At 48.7% G+C, this 14791-nt stretch overlaps 2 pseudogenes; both read left to right on the forward strand.

The window, feature by feature from the left end:
- The first annotated feature begins 789 nt into the window (after positions 1-789).
- On the forward strand, positions 790-7390 carry LOC137319946 (uncharacterized; annotated as a pseudogene).
- An 863-nt stretch (positions 7391-8253) lies between these two features.
- LOC137319947 (zinc finger protein 235-like) lies at positions 8254-13992 on the forward strand (annotated as a pseudogene).
- The last annotated feature ends 799 nt before the right edge of the window (positions 13993-14791 follow it).

The following is a 14791-nucleotide window of genomic DNA, read 5'->3' on the forward strand; positions in this document are numbered from 1 at the left end:
GTCCCCCCATTCAGTCCGACCATGTCCCCCCATTCAGTCCGACCATGTCCCCCCATTCAGTCCGACCATGTCCCCCCATTCAGTCCGACCTTGTCCCCCCATTCAGTCCGACCATGTCCCCCCATTCAGTCCGACCATGTCCCCCATTCAGTCCGACCTTGTCCCCCCATTCAGTCCGACCATGTCCCCCATTCAGTCCGACCATGTCTGATTTGTATTTCACTCCATTTCCCCCCTTGGTTCCATTCCCTTTAATCCCCTCACCAACAAAAATCCATCAATCTCAGTTTTGAAATTTTCAATTGACCCCCGGCCTCCCCCTTTTCCGGGGGAGAGTTCCAGATTCCCACTCCCTTTGTGTGAGGAAATGCTTCCTGACATCACCCCTGAACGGCCGGGCTCTCATTTTAAGATTATTCCCCCTTGTTCTGGACCCCCCCACCAGAGGAAATAGTTTCTCTCTATCGACCCCATCAAATCCTTTAATCATCTTAAACCCCTCGATTCGATCACCCCTTAATCTTCTACACTCGAGGGAATACAAGCCTCGTCTCTGCAACCTGTCCTCGTAATTTAACCCTTTTAGCCCCGGTGTTATTCTGGTGAATCTGCACTGCACCCCTCCGAGGCCGATATATCCTTCCTGAGGGGACGGTGCCCAGAACTGGACGCAGTGTCTCCAGATGGGGTCTGACCAGAGCTCTGTCCAGCTGTAATATAACTTCCACCTCTTTGTATTCCAGCCCTCGAGATAAAGGCCAACGTTCCATTAGCCTTTTTAATGATCTTTTTGTACCTTTCCACCATTGGGAGGGTGGTGTGGGGAGGGAGCTGTGGGGGACAGTTCCGGGCTGGAGCCAGGGTGTAACCTCTCTGTTTCCCCTCCCCCAGGTGACGGACTCCTCCGGACACATCTGTACTCTAAGGAGGAGGCGACTAAGGGCAAATTCGTCTTCACCACTGACGACTACGACATGTTTGAGATCTGCTTCGAGAGCCGCCTGCCCCCGGGTGAGTGAGTCCGAGGGGGGGGATCCTGGGGTACGGGGAGGGCTCGGGCAGAAATAATAATAAAAGTGAAAATAGCTCACTGATAACAAAAAAGGGATGAGAGCAAAGTCCAGGTCACAAATAGTGGCACAAGTAATATAAATACTTCAGGTTCATCAAAAAAATACAGGAAATAATAAAATAACTGATTAAAAAATAATACAGCAGTGATGAAAAACAAGTGTGATATTTTTAAGAAGTGAGAAAAACAGCATCAGAACCTACGAATTAAGAGCAGGAGTCGGCCATTCGGCCCCTCTGCCATTTGATAAGATCATGGCTGATCTGATTGTGACCTCAACCCTACTTTCCTGTCCATCTACTATCACCTTTGACTCCCCTGTTAATCAGGAATCTGTCTCACTCAGCCTTAAAAATATTCACTGACCCGGCCTCCACCGCTCTCTGGGGAAGAGAGTTCCACAGACTCACGACCCTCTGAGAGAAAAAGTTTCTCCTCATCTCTGTCTTAAATGGGAAACCATTTATTTTTAAACTGTGGTCCCCGAGTTCTCGTCTCTCCCATAAGGGGAAACATCCTCTCAGCATCTGCCCCTTCTCGTCTCCTCACGATCTTATATGTTTCAATAAGATCACCTCTCATTCTTCTAAACTCCAGTGTGGACAGGCCCAACTTGTCCAACCTTTCCTCATAAGATAACCCCCTCATCCCAGGAATCAGTCGAGTGAACCTTCTCTGAACCGCCTCCAAAGCAAGTATGTCCTTCCTTAAATAAGGAGACCAAAACTGCACACAGTATTCTAGATGTGGTCTAGTAGGTCTGTTGCCCAAATACACAAGTGCAGCTAGCATAAGGAATAAAACAAGTGAATCATACAGTTAAAACAAGTATAAAAGGACTGTTAGCAACATTGCTGCCAGACTGGGCCTGCGGCAGGTGATGAGCAAACCAACACAAGGGAAAAACCTACTTGACTTTGCCCTCACCAATCTACCTGTCGCAGATGCATCCGTCCATGACAGTATTGGTAAGAGTGACCACCGCACAGTCCTCGTGGAGACGAAGTCCCGTCTTCGCACTGAGGACACCATCCAACGTGTTGTGTGGCACTACCACCGTGCTAAATGGGATAGATTCAGAACAGATCTAGCAGCTCAAAACTGGGCATCCATGAGGCGCTGTGGGCCATCAGCAGCAGCAGCAGAATTGTACTCCAGCACAATCTGTAACCTCATGGCCTGACATTTTCCTCACTCCACCATTACCAACAAGCCAGGGGATCAACCCTGGTTCAATGAGGAGTGTAGAAGAGCATGCCAGGAGCACCACCAGATGTATCTAAAAATGAGGTGCCAATCTGGTGAAGCTACAACTCAGGACAACATGCATGGTAAACAGCAGAAGCAACATGCTTTTGACAGAGTTAAGCGATTCCACAACCAACGGATCAGATCAAAGCTCTGCAGTCCTGCCACATCCAGTCGTGAATGGTGGTGGACAATTAAACAACTAACGGGAGGAGGAGGCTCTGTAAACATCCCCATCCTCAGTGATGGCAGAGTCCAGCACGTGAGTGCAGAAGACAAGGCTGAAGCGTTTGCAACCATCTTCAGCCAGAAGTGCCGAGTGGATGATCCATCTCGGCCTCCTCCCGGTATCCCCACCATCACAGAAGCCAGGGGGTTCAGGGTCCCGTGTCGGAGTGCGGAGTCCCTGTGGGTTTGGGGGTTCAGGGTCCCGTGTCGGAGTGCGGAGTCCCTGTGGGTTTGGGGGTTCAGGGACCCGTGTGGGAGTGCGGAGTCCCTGTGGGTTTGGGGGTTCAGGGGCCCGTGTGGGAGTGCGGAGTCCCCGTGGGTTTGGGGGTTCGGGGGCCCGTGTGGGAGTGCGGAGTCCCCATGGGTTTGGGGGTTCAGGGGCCCCTGTGGGAGTGCGCAGTTCCATGACCATGGAGCAGTAATGTCGGCGGGGGCGCGGGTCCCACACGGGGTGTCGGTGGGGGCCGGTCCTAAGCTTGGTGTTTTCTTGTTCTCAGGCCATTTTCGAGTTCCTGACCAGCTGATTATTCTCAACACCAAACATGGAGTTGAAGCCAAGAACTATGAAGATGTGAGTGTCCGTGCTTTATATCCCCTTCCCTGCGGTAATGTAGAATCTACAGCAGAGAAACAGGCCATTCGGCCCAGTGGCTTCATGCTGGTGTTTATCCTCCACACGAGCCTCCTCCCACTCTGCCCCCATATCCCTCGATTCCTTTCTCCCTCATAGACGCATCAAGCCTCCCCTTAAATACTATTCGCCTCAACCAATCTGTGTCGCAGCGAGTTCCACATTCTCACCACTCTCTGTAAAGAAATTCCTCCTGAATTCTTTACTTGATCTTTTCGTGCCTCTCTTATATTTCGGCCCCCTTGTTCTGGTCTCCCCCACTAGTGGAAGCAGTTTCTCCACATTCACCAATCCTAATTTTCAATATCTCTATCGGGTCTCCTCTTAGTCTTTTACAGAGAAAAGAGCCCCAGCCTGCTCAATCTATCGTGACGGGCACGTCCGCATCCACTCAATTCCGGTAACGTCCTTGTAAATCCTTCCCACACTGCCTCCAGTGCTTCAATATCCTTTCTGTAGTGTGGGTCTCTCAAGTCAACAATGGATTTACTACATCTTTGTCCGATCTTACAGACCGTCTCTCTCTCTCTCTCTCTCCCTGCCCAGATCGCCAAGGCGGAGAAGCTGAAGCCACTTGAAGTGGAGCTGCGATGATTGGAGGATCTGTCAGAGTCGATCGTCAATGACTTTGCCGACATGAAGCAGCGAGAGGAAGAGATGAGGGACACCAATGGTAGGAGCACCCAGCACAGGCTTCAGTCTGCAACACCCACCCCTTCTCCACTTACTGCTCTCGGTCTCGGGGACCCTGTCTCGTTCCTCGGTCAGCGTCACTCACCCCTCCGAGTCAGAAGTTTGTGGGTTTTAGCTCCCTCCACCTCCCGGGACATAAGCCCCTCTCCCCTTCTCTCCCCCATAGCACGAGCCTCAGCTTCATACGGTTATCCAGTCGTCCTGTGAAAGATGCAGTGGGCTCTGCTTCAGGCACTTTGTGGCAAAGCATCCCTTGCCCCAACTGCCCTCCACTAGCCCTCGGAGTAAAGAGGGGTGGTCTAGGGCTTGGGTACCAGGGGCCAGGGGTTAAAAGGACTGCAGGACTGATCCCCAGTGTCAAAGGGACTTAGTTTTTAAAAAAAACGTACATTTATTTCGCCCCTTCCACGACCTCGGGACGTCCCTGAGCACTTAATAGCCAGTAATGTACTATTTTGAAGTGTAGTCACTGTTGCAATTTAGGAAACGGGCAGCCAACTTCCGCACAGCAAGATCCCACAAACAGCGTTGTGATAATGACCAGATAATCTGTGTTTTAGTGGCGTTGGTTGAGGGATAAATATTGGCCAGAACACCCAGGGGAGAATTCTGCTCTTCTCCCATTAGTGGCCGTGGGATCTTTTACATCCACCTGAGAGGGGCAGGCAGGGACTCAGTTTAACGTCTCATCGGAAAGACGGCACCTCAGACAGTGCGGCACTCCCTCAGTACTGCACTGGGAGTGTCGGCCTGGATTAGGTGCTCGAGTCTCTGGAGTGGGGCTCGAACCCATGACCTTCTGACAAGGGGGCCTTGTCGAGGCAGATAAGATTCTGCATATTTTCATTCCAAGTTTGACTGCAGGATAAGGGAACGTGTGTACAAACTGGGGCGAGTGTGGGCAGGATGGAACACCCGGAGGGGAGGCTCTCAGTCGGGCAGCGGAGGGAAAACACAGAGTCCTTTCATGGGCCGTTAGATGGGGTGCTCCATGGGCTGGAGGCCTCCACTCATCTAAACCAGGGAGTTGGAGTCAGAGGGCTGGGACCTTTCTACACCAGAGGGCAGAGTTGTGGAATAAGTTTTTGGGGAAGGACGGTATAAACGGGGTCCAGAGACAGAAGGGATCATTTGAAGCCCCTGGGATTAAAGGGACAGTGGCTGCATGGTTACAAAATTGGCTACGGGACAGAAAGCAGAGAGTCGTGGTGAACGGTTGTTTTTCAGACTGGAGGGAAATATACAGTGGTTGTTCCCCAGGGGTCAGTATTAGGACCACTGCTCTTTTTGATATATATTAATGACTTGCACTTGGGTATTCAGGGTATTTCAAACTTTGCAGATGATACGAAACTCGGAAATGTAATAAACAATGTGGAGGATAGTAACAGACTTCAGGAGGACATAGACTGGTGGAATGGGCACACACATGGCTGATGAAATTTAACGCAGAGAAGTGGGAAGTGATACATTTTGGTAGGAAGAATGAGGAGAGGCAATATAAACTAAATGGTACAATTTTAAAGGGAATGCAGGAACAGAGAGACCTGGGGAGTGCACAGACACAAATCCTTGAAGGTGACAAATTGAGAAGGCTGTTAAAAAAAGCATCCAGGATCCTGGGCTTTATTAATAGAGGCATCGAGTACGAAAGCAAGGAAGTTATACTAAACCTTTATAAAACACTGGTTAGGCCTCATCTGGAGTATTGTGTCCAATTCTGGGCACCACACTTTAGGAAGGATGTCAAGGCCTTGGAGAGGGTGCAGAGAAGATTTACTAGAATGGTACCAGGGATGAGGGACTTCAGTTATGTAGAGAAACTGGGGTTGTTCTCTTTAGAGCAGAGAAGGTTACGGGGATATTTAATAGAGGTGTTCAAAATTATGAAGGGTTTTAATAGATTAAATAAGGAGAAACTATTTCCATTGGCAGAAGGGTTGGTAACCAGAGGACACAGATTTAAGGTAATTGGCAAAAGAACCAGATGGCGATGAGGGTTTTATTTTCCGCAGCGAGTTATGATTTGGAATGAGCTGCCTGAAAGGGCAGTGGAAGCAGATTTAATAATAACTTTCAAAAGGGAATTGGATAAACACTGAAAGGAAACATTTGCAGGGCCATGGGGAAAGGGCAGGGGAGTGGGACTAATGGGACAGCTCTTTCAAAGAGCCAGCACAGGCACGATGGGCCGAGAGGCCTCCTGTGCTGTAAGATTCTCGGTGGTGGGATTGACCTGTTAGGAAGGGACAGGGTGTCAGTTGTGGACAGAGTGACGCTCCCATGAAAGGCCTGCCATGTCCCTGCTCTCACCTGAGCTGTTCAGCGAGAGTGGATCCAGGATGGGTTTTCGGGGAGGGAGTGACCGTAGGAATCACCCAAAGGCCAGACTCGGAGCAGCAGTGACCCAGGAGCAGGGAAACGGTGCTCGGGGCAGCAAGATGAAAGGAAGAGGGAGGGCTGCCTTCAGTGAAGTGATCTTAGTGCAGATTGAATCCACTCCTCCAACCTGTTTGATGAGCCCCTCTCTCTCTCTCCCTCTCTCTCCCGACGTGCAGAGTCCAATGTAAGGAATCGTACAACACCAGGTTATAGTCCAACAATTTTATTTTAAAATCACAAGCTTTCGGAGATTATCCCCTTCGTCAGGTGAATGAGTGAAAGGTTCTCAAATCGCATATCTTGTATGAGGCTGGGACAGCATCACACCAATCAAAAGATGTCGTTGTTGTTCAAACAGGCCAGTCACGGTGAACAGCACGTCCCAGTACACTGGAGAACAGCGTCCACGACACCACACAACCCTGCCACGGCAACCTCTGCAAGACATGCCAGATCATCGACACGGATACCACCATCACACGAGAGGACACCACCCACCAGGTACATGGTTCATACTCCTGTGACTCGGCCAACGTTGTCTACCTCATACGTTGCAGGAAAGGATGCCCCGGAGCATGGTACATTGGCGAGACCATGCAGACACTGCGACAACGGAAGAACGGACACCGCACAACAATCGCCAGACAGGAGGGTTCCCTCCCAGTCGGGGAACACTTTAGCAGTCAAGGACATTCAGCCACCGATCTTCGGGTAAGCGTTCTCCAAGGCGGCCTTCGAGACACACGACGACGCAAAATCGTCGAGCAGAAATTGATAGCCAAGTTCCGCACCCATGAGGACGGCCTCAACCGGGATCTTGGGTTCATGTCACGCTACACGTTACCCCACCAGCAAGGGGGGAAAAAAACTTATCTGTTTTTAATATTCTCTCTCTCTCTGCCTTTCGGGTCTCTTTCTCTCTGTCTGTGTAATTTGACACAATGTGTATTCAGTATACTGGGACCGACTGTTTTCCGTGGCTAATCTGTCTGAGCACCAACGACACCTTTGATTGGTGTGATGGTGTCCCAGCCGAATACAAGACATGCGATTTGAGAACCTCATTCACTGCTCACCTGGCGAAGGAGATAATCTCCGAAAGCTTGTGATTTTAAAATAAAATTGTTGGACGATAACCTGGTGTTGTAAGATTCCTTACATTAATTGAACCCGTCACTTGCAACATTTAAGAAAACGAAATTAATAAAGGTTACCGTAAAAAATATTTTCTGGAGCATCGACGCAGTGTGTTTGTGCCGGTTCAAATGGCACAAAGAGCTGGGATTTCAGTTTATTTTATTTTCCTTGGTCCAAACTCACTCTCCCTGCTTCCAATGTCTTTGTTTTTCGGCCTGATATTAAGATCATCAATGGCGGCTGCAGCACCCAGAATGCAGCGCGGTTCAGATTGTGCCCTATCTGAATCAGTGGAGTCCAGAGCGCAGTCGCAGTAGTGACTCATTATCGGTCAGTGTCCTGAGCATGCGCGGCCAGTCGAGGCTGCGGGAGGAGCGCGTTCGGTGCAGGTCAGAGGATCGGAGCAAGAGGCTCAATAAACCCCGGGGCCCGGGTCCGGGCTCAGGCCCAGGCTCAGGCTTTACAAACCCCGAGTGCGGCCCCAGACCCGAATATAAAACAGTGAACATTATCCCCCCCTCACTACCCGCCGGGAAATGAAGGGGAAATGGGGATCGGTCAGGGAGCGTCTGTAAATGAAGGAGAAATGGGGATCGGTCAGGGAGCGTCTGTAAATGAAGGAGAAATGGTGATCGGTCAGGGAGCGTCTGTAAATGAAGGAGAACTGGTGATCGGTCAGGGAGCATCTGTAAATGAAGGAGAAATGGTGATCGGTCGGGGAGAGTCTGTCAATGAAGGAGAAATGGTGATCGGTCAGGGAGCGTCTGTAAATGAAGGAGAAATGGTAATCGGTCAGGGAGCGTCTGTAAATGAAGGAGAAATGGTGATCGGTCAGGGAGCGTCTGTAAATGAAGGAGAACTGATGATTGGTCAGGGAGCATCTGTAAATGAAGGAGAACTGGTGAACGGTCAGGACGCGTCTGTAAATGAAGGAGAAATGGTGATCGGTCGGGGAGAGTCTGTCAATGAAGGAGAAATGGTGATCGGTCAGGGAGCGTCTATAAATGAAGGAGAAATGGTGAACGGTCAGGGAGCATCTGTAAATGATGGAGAAATGGTGATCGGTCGGGGAGAGTCTGTAAATGAAGGAAAAATGGTGATCGGTTGGGGAGAGTCTGTAAATGAAGGAGAAATGGTGATCGGTCAGGGAGCGTCTGTAAATGAAGAGAAATGGTGAACGGTCAGGGAGCATCTGTAAATGAAGGAGAAATGGTGATCGGTCAGGGAGCGTCTGTAAATGAAGGAGAAATGGTGATCGGTCAGGGAGCATCTGTAAATGAAGGAGAACTGGTGATCGGTCAGGGAGCATCTGTAAATGAAGGAGAAATGGTGATCGGTCGGGGAGAGTCTGTCAATGAAGGAGAAATGGTGATCGGTCAGGGAGCGTCTGTAAATGAAGGAGAAATGGTAATCGGTCAGGGAGCGTCTGTAAATGAAGGAGAAATGGTGATCGGTCAGGGAGCGTCTGTAAATGAAGGAGAACTGGTGATTGGTCAGGGAGCATCTGTAAATGAAGGAGAACTGGTGAACGGTCAGGGCGCGTCTGTAAATGAAGGAGAAATGGTGATCGGTCGGGGAGAGTCTGTCAATGAAGGAGAAATGGTGATCGGTCAGGGAGCGTCTGTAAATGAAGGAGAAATGGTGAACGGTCAGGGAGCATCTGTAAATGATGGAGAAATGGTGATCGGTCGGGGAGAGTCTGTAAATGAAGGAAAAATGGTGATCGGTTGGGGAGAGTCTGTAAATGAAGGAGAAATGGTGATCGGTCAGGGAGCGTCTGTAAATGAAGAGAAATGGTGAACGGTCAGGGAGCATCTGTAAATGAAGGAGAAATGGTGATCGGTCAGGGAGCGTCTGTAAATGAAGGAGAAATGGTGATCGGTCAGGGAGCGTCTGTAAATGAAGGAGAAATGGTGAACGGTCAGGGAGCATCTGTAAATGATGGAGAAATGGTGATCGGTCGGGGAGCGTCTGTAAATGAAGGAGAAATGGTGAACGGTCAGGGAGCGTCTGTAAATGAAGGAGAAATGGTGATCGGTCAGGGAGCGTCTGTAAATGATGGAGACATGGTGATCTCTATATCTTCAGTCATCCAGGGAGCTCTAGCTTTGGATGCCGTTCCTTTCCTCATCGTGAGAATCTGTCTACTCTGCACCCAAACCAACTCCTCCTTGAAGGCCTCCCACTGTTCAATTACTGTTCTGCCTGCCAATTTTTGATTCCAATCCACCTGGACAAGATCCCTTTTTAACTCACTGGAATTAGCCCTCCTCCAGTTAAGAATTTTCACATTTGACTGTCCCCTGTCCTTTTCCATAACTGTTCTAAACCTGATGAGATTATGATGACTGCTGCCCCACTGAAACATGCTCCACCTGCCCCACTTCATTCTCCACACCGAGCCCACTGCTGTACTCACACTCTCACACTCACTCTCTCACACTCTCTCTCACCCTTTCACTCATGGTTTAGGGCCACTGAAAGATGATGCGATGGGTTTGGATTCCAGCACAGGGAGGAGGGAGAGTGTGTGGGACGGGGATTTACAGCTTTGAGGAATGAGAGAGGAAATAATGTTCCACAGAAAGTCGAGTTATCTGATCTGAATTTCTATCCTGTACTTACAGTGATAACTTTTATAAACTCCTTTTACAGGGGAGGATTTGCAGAGGGAAACTCAAACCAAAGATCACGTCAAGATCTGACAGAGTCACTCGATTCATCAGGACCTGAATATCATCGGCCTTTGAATGTGGAAGGAGAAATGTTTGTCTGTTCTATCTGTGGGAGAAGATTTCAAACATCAGTGTGAGTGGAAAAGCACCGAGACACACACACCCGAGTGAGAGTGTTCCAGTGCACTGACTGTGGAAAGAGCTTTAACCAGTTACACAGCCAGAAAAAACATCACACCATTCACAGCGGGGAGAAACCGTACACGTGTTCTGTGTGTGGCCGAGGTTTCAACTGATCGTCCAACCTGGAGAGACACAAGGACACCCGGACCACGGAGAAACCGTGGAAATGTGGGGACTGTGGGAAGGGATTCAATTACCCTTCAGAGCTGGAAACTCATCGACGCCGTCACACTGGGGAGAGGCCGTTCACCTGCTCCGTGTGTGGGAAGGGATTCACTCAGTCATCCACCCTGCTGACACACCAGCGAGTTCACACTGGGGAGAGACCTATTAAATGTTCTGACTGTGAGAAGAGGTTTAAATGCAAAAGGAATCTGCTGACACACCAACGTACCCACACTGGGGAGAGGCCGTTCACCTGCTCCGTGTGTGGGAATAGATTCACTCAGTCATCCACCCTGCTGACACACCAGCGAGTTCACTCTGATGAGAGACCTTTTAAATGTTCTGACTGTGCGAAGAGGTTTAAAAGCAATATTGAACTGTTGAGACACCATCGTACTCACACTGCGGAGAGGCCGTTCACCTGCTCCGTGTGTGGGAAGGGATTCGCTCGGTCATCACACTTTCTGTCACACCAGCGAGTTCACACTGGGGAGAGGCTGTTCACCTGCTCAGTGTGTGGGAAGGGATTCGCTCAGTCATCGACCCTGCTGACACACCAGCGAGTTCACACTGGGGAGAGGCCGTTCACCTGCTCAGTGTGTGGGAAGGGATTCGCTCAGTCATCGACCCTGCTGACACACCACCGAGTTCACACTGGGGAGAGGCCGTTCACCTGCTCAGTGTGTGGGAAGGGATTCACTCAGTTATCGACCCTGCTGACACACCAGCGAGTTCACACAGAGGAGAGGCCGTTCTCCTGCTCCGTGTGTAAGAAGAGATTCATTCGGTCATCACAGCTTCTGAAACACCAGCGAGTTCACACTGAGTGACCTTTAAATGTTCCGACTGTGGGAAGAGATTTAAAATCAGAAACGAACTGCTGAGACATCGACGCACTCACACTGGGGAGAGACTGTTCACCTGCTCTGTGTGTGGGAAGAGATTCACTCGATCATCCCACCTTCTGAAACATTAACTTGTTGACACTATTGAGTGACCTTTTAATGCAGTGACTGTGAGAAGAGCTTTAAAAGCAGAAATGAACTGCTGACACATCAACGCATGCCCATTGGTTGAGAGACTGTTCACCTGCTCCGTGTGTGGGAAGGGATTCACTCAGTCATCACACGTGCTGAGACACCAGCGAGTTCACGAAATGAGCAGGTCCAACGAGCCGGTCTGTAACACAGGCCAATGACTCAGTGCAGCTCGTTACCCAGTCACTGGGCTCCGTTATAGCCTCTCCTGTCAGTAACACACAAAGAGAAATTGTAAATCTGAAACAGAAAAAACTTCATTGTATCAAAGTTAATTCTGATCATTATTATTGTACAAACATTCTACAGCCTATCCCTTAAAAAGGACCCAATATCAAACCAGTCCCCAGTCCTTGGGCCTGTGCCTATGTTGTGATTTGCACCCGCTTCTGACTGACTTGGTATCAGACGCACTCCCGTCAACAGTAAACGGATGGAGCCAGATCCATAAGAGAAAAATGAGGACCGACCTCCGCGGTTCTCCCAGAGTGCGGGAGGCGGAGTAACAGCAGCAGACAGAGAGATCTCTCTAAACCAGCCGCTGCCGCCGGAGAGAAGCGAGTCCCGTTCCGAGCCGTGTCTGTCAGGCGCCCGCTGACCCTCTCTTCACTGAAGGGGACCGATTCAGCACCAACTCACACACCCACCATTGGATCATTGAATCACCTTCAACACCTGAATTACATCACCACTTAATCCTCTATACACGAGGAAATACAAACCTTGTCCACGCAACTTGCCCTCATAATGTAACCATTATTCTGGTGAAACTGCGCTGCATCCCCTCCACGGCCAATATGTCTTTCCTGAGGGGTGTGCCCAGAACTGAATGCAATACTTTAAATGGGGTCTCACCAGAGCTTTCTATCTGGAACATATTTCCACGTCTTTGAATTCCAGCTCCCTTGAGGTAAAGGCCAACATCACATTAGACTTTCAAATTATTTTTTCAGCAGTCCACTGGCTTTTAGTGATTTCTGTACTTCGATCCCTGAATCTCTCTGCTCCTCCATAGTTCCGAGCTTCTCACCATTTAGAAAACACTCTGATCTATATTGCTTCCGTCCAAAGGAGATGACCTTATACTTCCCCATATTGAAAGTTTGAACAGGCTGGGGCTCTTCTGTATAGAAAAGAGGAGGCTGAGGGTGACCTGATATCGGGCTTTAAGATTATGTGAGGGCTTTATAGGTTCGGCATCGACAAGGTGTTCGTACTTGTGGGAGTGGGGACTCCAAAACATTGGGCCCATGAATATCATCCAGTCACTAATGTATCCAATCTGGCATTCAAGAGAAACAGACTTCCCCAGAGAGGCGTTAGAATGTTCAACTCGCCACCACAAGGAGCAGTTAAGGCGAATAGAATGGATGCATTTACGGGGAAGCTGGAGAAGCACATAGAGGAGAAGGGAATATTAGAGTTTGCTCATCGGGTTTGATGAAGAGGGGTTGGAGGAGGCTCGTCTGCAGCATAAACACCGGTATAGTCTAGTTGGGCCGAATTGCCTGTTTCTGTGATGTACATTCGATGTAATTCTATGTAAGCTCCATCTGACACAGTTTTACCAACTCACTGAATCTATCAATTTCCCTTTGTAACTTTATGCTCCCATCTACACTACTCACTGCGCCTCCTAACTCGATGTCAGCGACAAACGTGAGTGTTCGGCTCTCTATTCCTTCATCTCCGTCATTTATACATATCGGAAAAAGCTGATGCCCCAGAACTAATCACATCCGGCCAATTTGAGTACATCCCTTATTATCCCGGGCCTCTGCCTCCCACCTTCTAACCAACTCCCGACCCATTTCAATAGGTTGCCTTAAATTCCACGCACGCTAATTTTTGTTGACAGTCTCTTATGTGGTCCCTTATTGGATGCCTTTGGAAGTCAATGTCCATCTAACACCCAGAGACACTCCATTATCAAGCACGCTAGTTACATCTTCAAAAAGTTCAACGAGCTTTGTTAGACTTGACTTCCCCTTTACAAATCCATGCTGGCTCTCTCTGATTACTCCATATTTATCCAAGTGCTCAGTCATTCTTTCCCCAATAACGGATACTGGTAACTTCCCCACAACAGGCGTCAGACTGATAGGCCTAGAATTTCCAACTTTATCTCTCCGACCCATCCGAAATAATGGAGTGACATTGACAATGTTTCAATTAAAGCAACAATTCCTGAATCAAGAGAGTTTTGATCGATCATGAGTAAGCATGTACAAGTTCCTTACCTATTCCTCTTATTCCCCTGGGATGGTAAACATCAGGTCCTGGAGATTTGACAATCTTCAATCTCATTATTTTCTCCATTGCCATTATTTTATTTACACTGAATCCCCTTGATTTATTTACAGTTTTCCACGTGTCTCTGCTATGTTCGCCTCATCCTTTTCTATGAAGACCGATGCAAAGTAAATATTTAGCAACTCTGCCATTTCCTGATTTTCAATTACAATATCACCTCCATCTGTCTTTAAGGGTCCCACATTACTCTTAGTCACCCTTCTTTCTCTTAATATACCTGTAAATACCTTGATTGTTGTCGTTATTTTCCTTCACAAGTTTTTGCTCCTTTTCCCTTTTTGGACCTCTTCGGGTTTTTCGTTTCAGCACCACAATAAACAAGACTTCGCTGTAAAGTTCAGCTCAATAGTTCTCCAATGTCAGAGCGAGAATTGTCTGAACCCCGAATTTATTTAATGTAACAAACACAAGCACACTTAATCATCCGTGTATCAACACACTGATGGATACACAAAGATAAACACAGCGAGAAATGCAGGCAGTATCAGGATGCACAGGTGAACGGACAAGGGAAATGGACAAAGATAAAACGGTCTGTGCCTCGAACAGACAGTAACGTGTCACTGATCGATATTAGTGAGACGAGGTGGGGAACAGGTGCTGTGAATTGGTGCTGTGGTTTAGTTGGTTAAAGCATCTGTCTTGTAAACAGGCGATCCTGGGTTCAACTCCCAGCAATGTTTTGTGTAACTTATTATTTTTACCTAATTTGTGGAATTCAGCGACAAAGTCACACTTTGGAATTGGTATTTGTTGAGGTTTGAGGAGGAAACCGATATCAGAATGACTGTTCAAAAACACCATTTCATCGCACAGACAGACCTCTCATAGAATGTGTCTGTCACACTTTAATTTAAGGACACGTTCTTGTTTCTGGGCTCGTCGGGGTCAGGGTATAATTCACGATTTATGTCATTGAGGAGCGAATGGTTGTCTCCTCGACCTCCGGATAGCAGTGATAAAGTTCGAGGATACACAGAAGCGGACAGGGTGGTCGGGGTCTGGAACTCACTGTCTGAAAGGGTGG

Source organism: Heptranchias perlo, unplaced genomic scaffold, assembly GCF_035084215.1.
Source record: "Heptranchias perlo isolate sHepPer1 unplaced genomic scaffold, sHepPer1.hap1 HAP1_SCAFFOLD_947, whole genome shotgun sequence".
NCBI classification, from domain to species: domain Eukaryota; kingdom Metazoa; phylum Chordata; class Chondrichthyes; order Hexanchiformes; family Hexanchidae; genus Heptranchias; species Heptranchias perlo.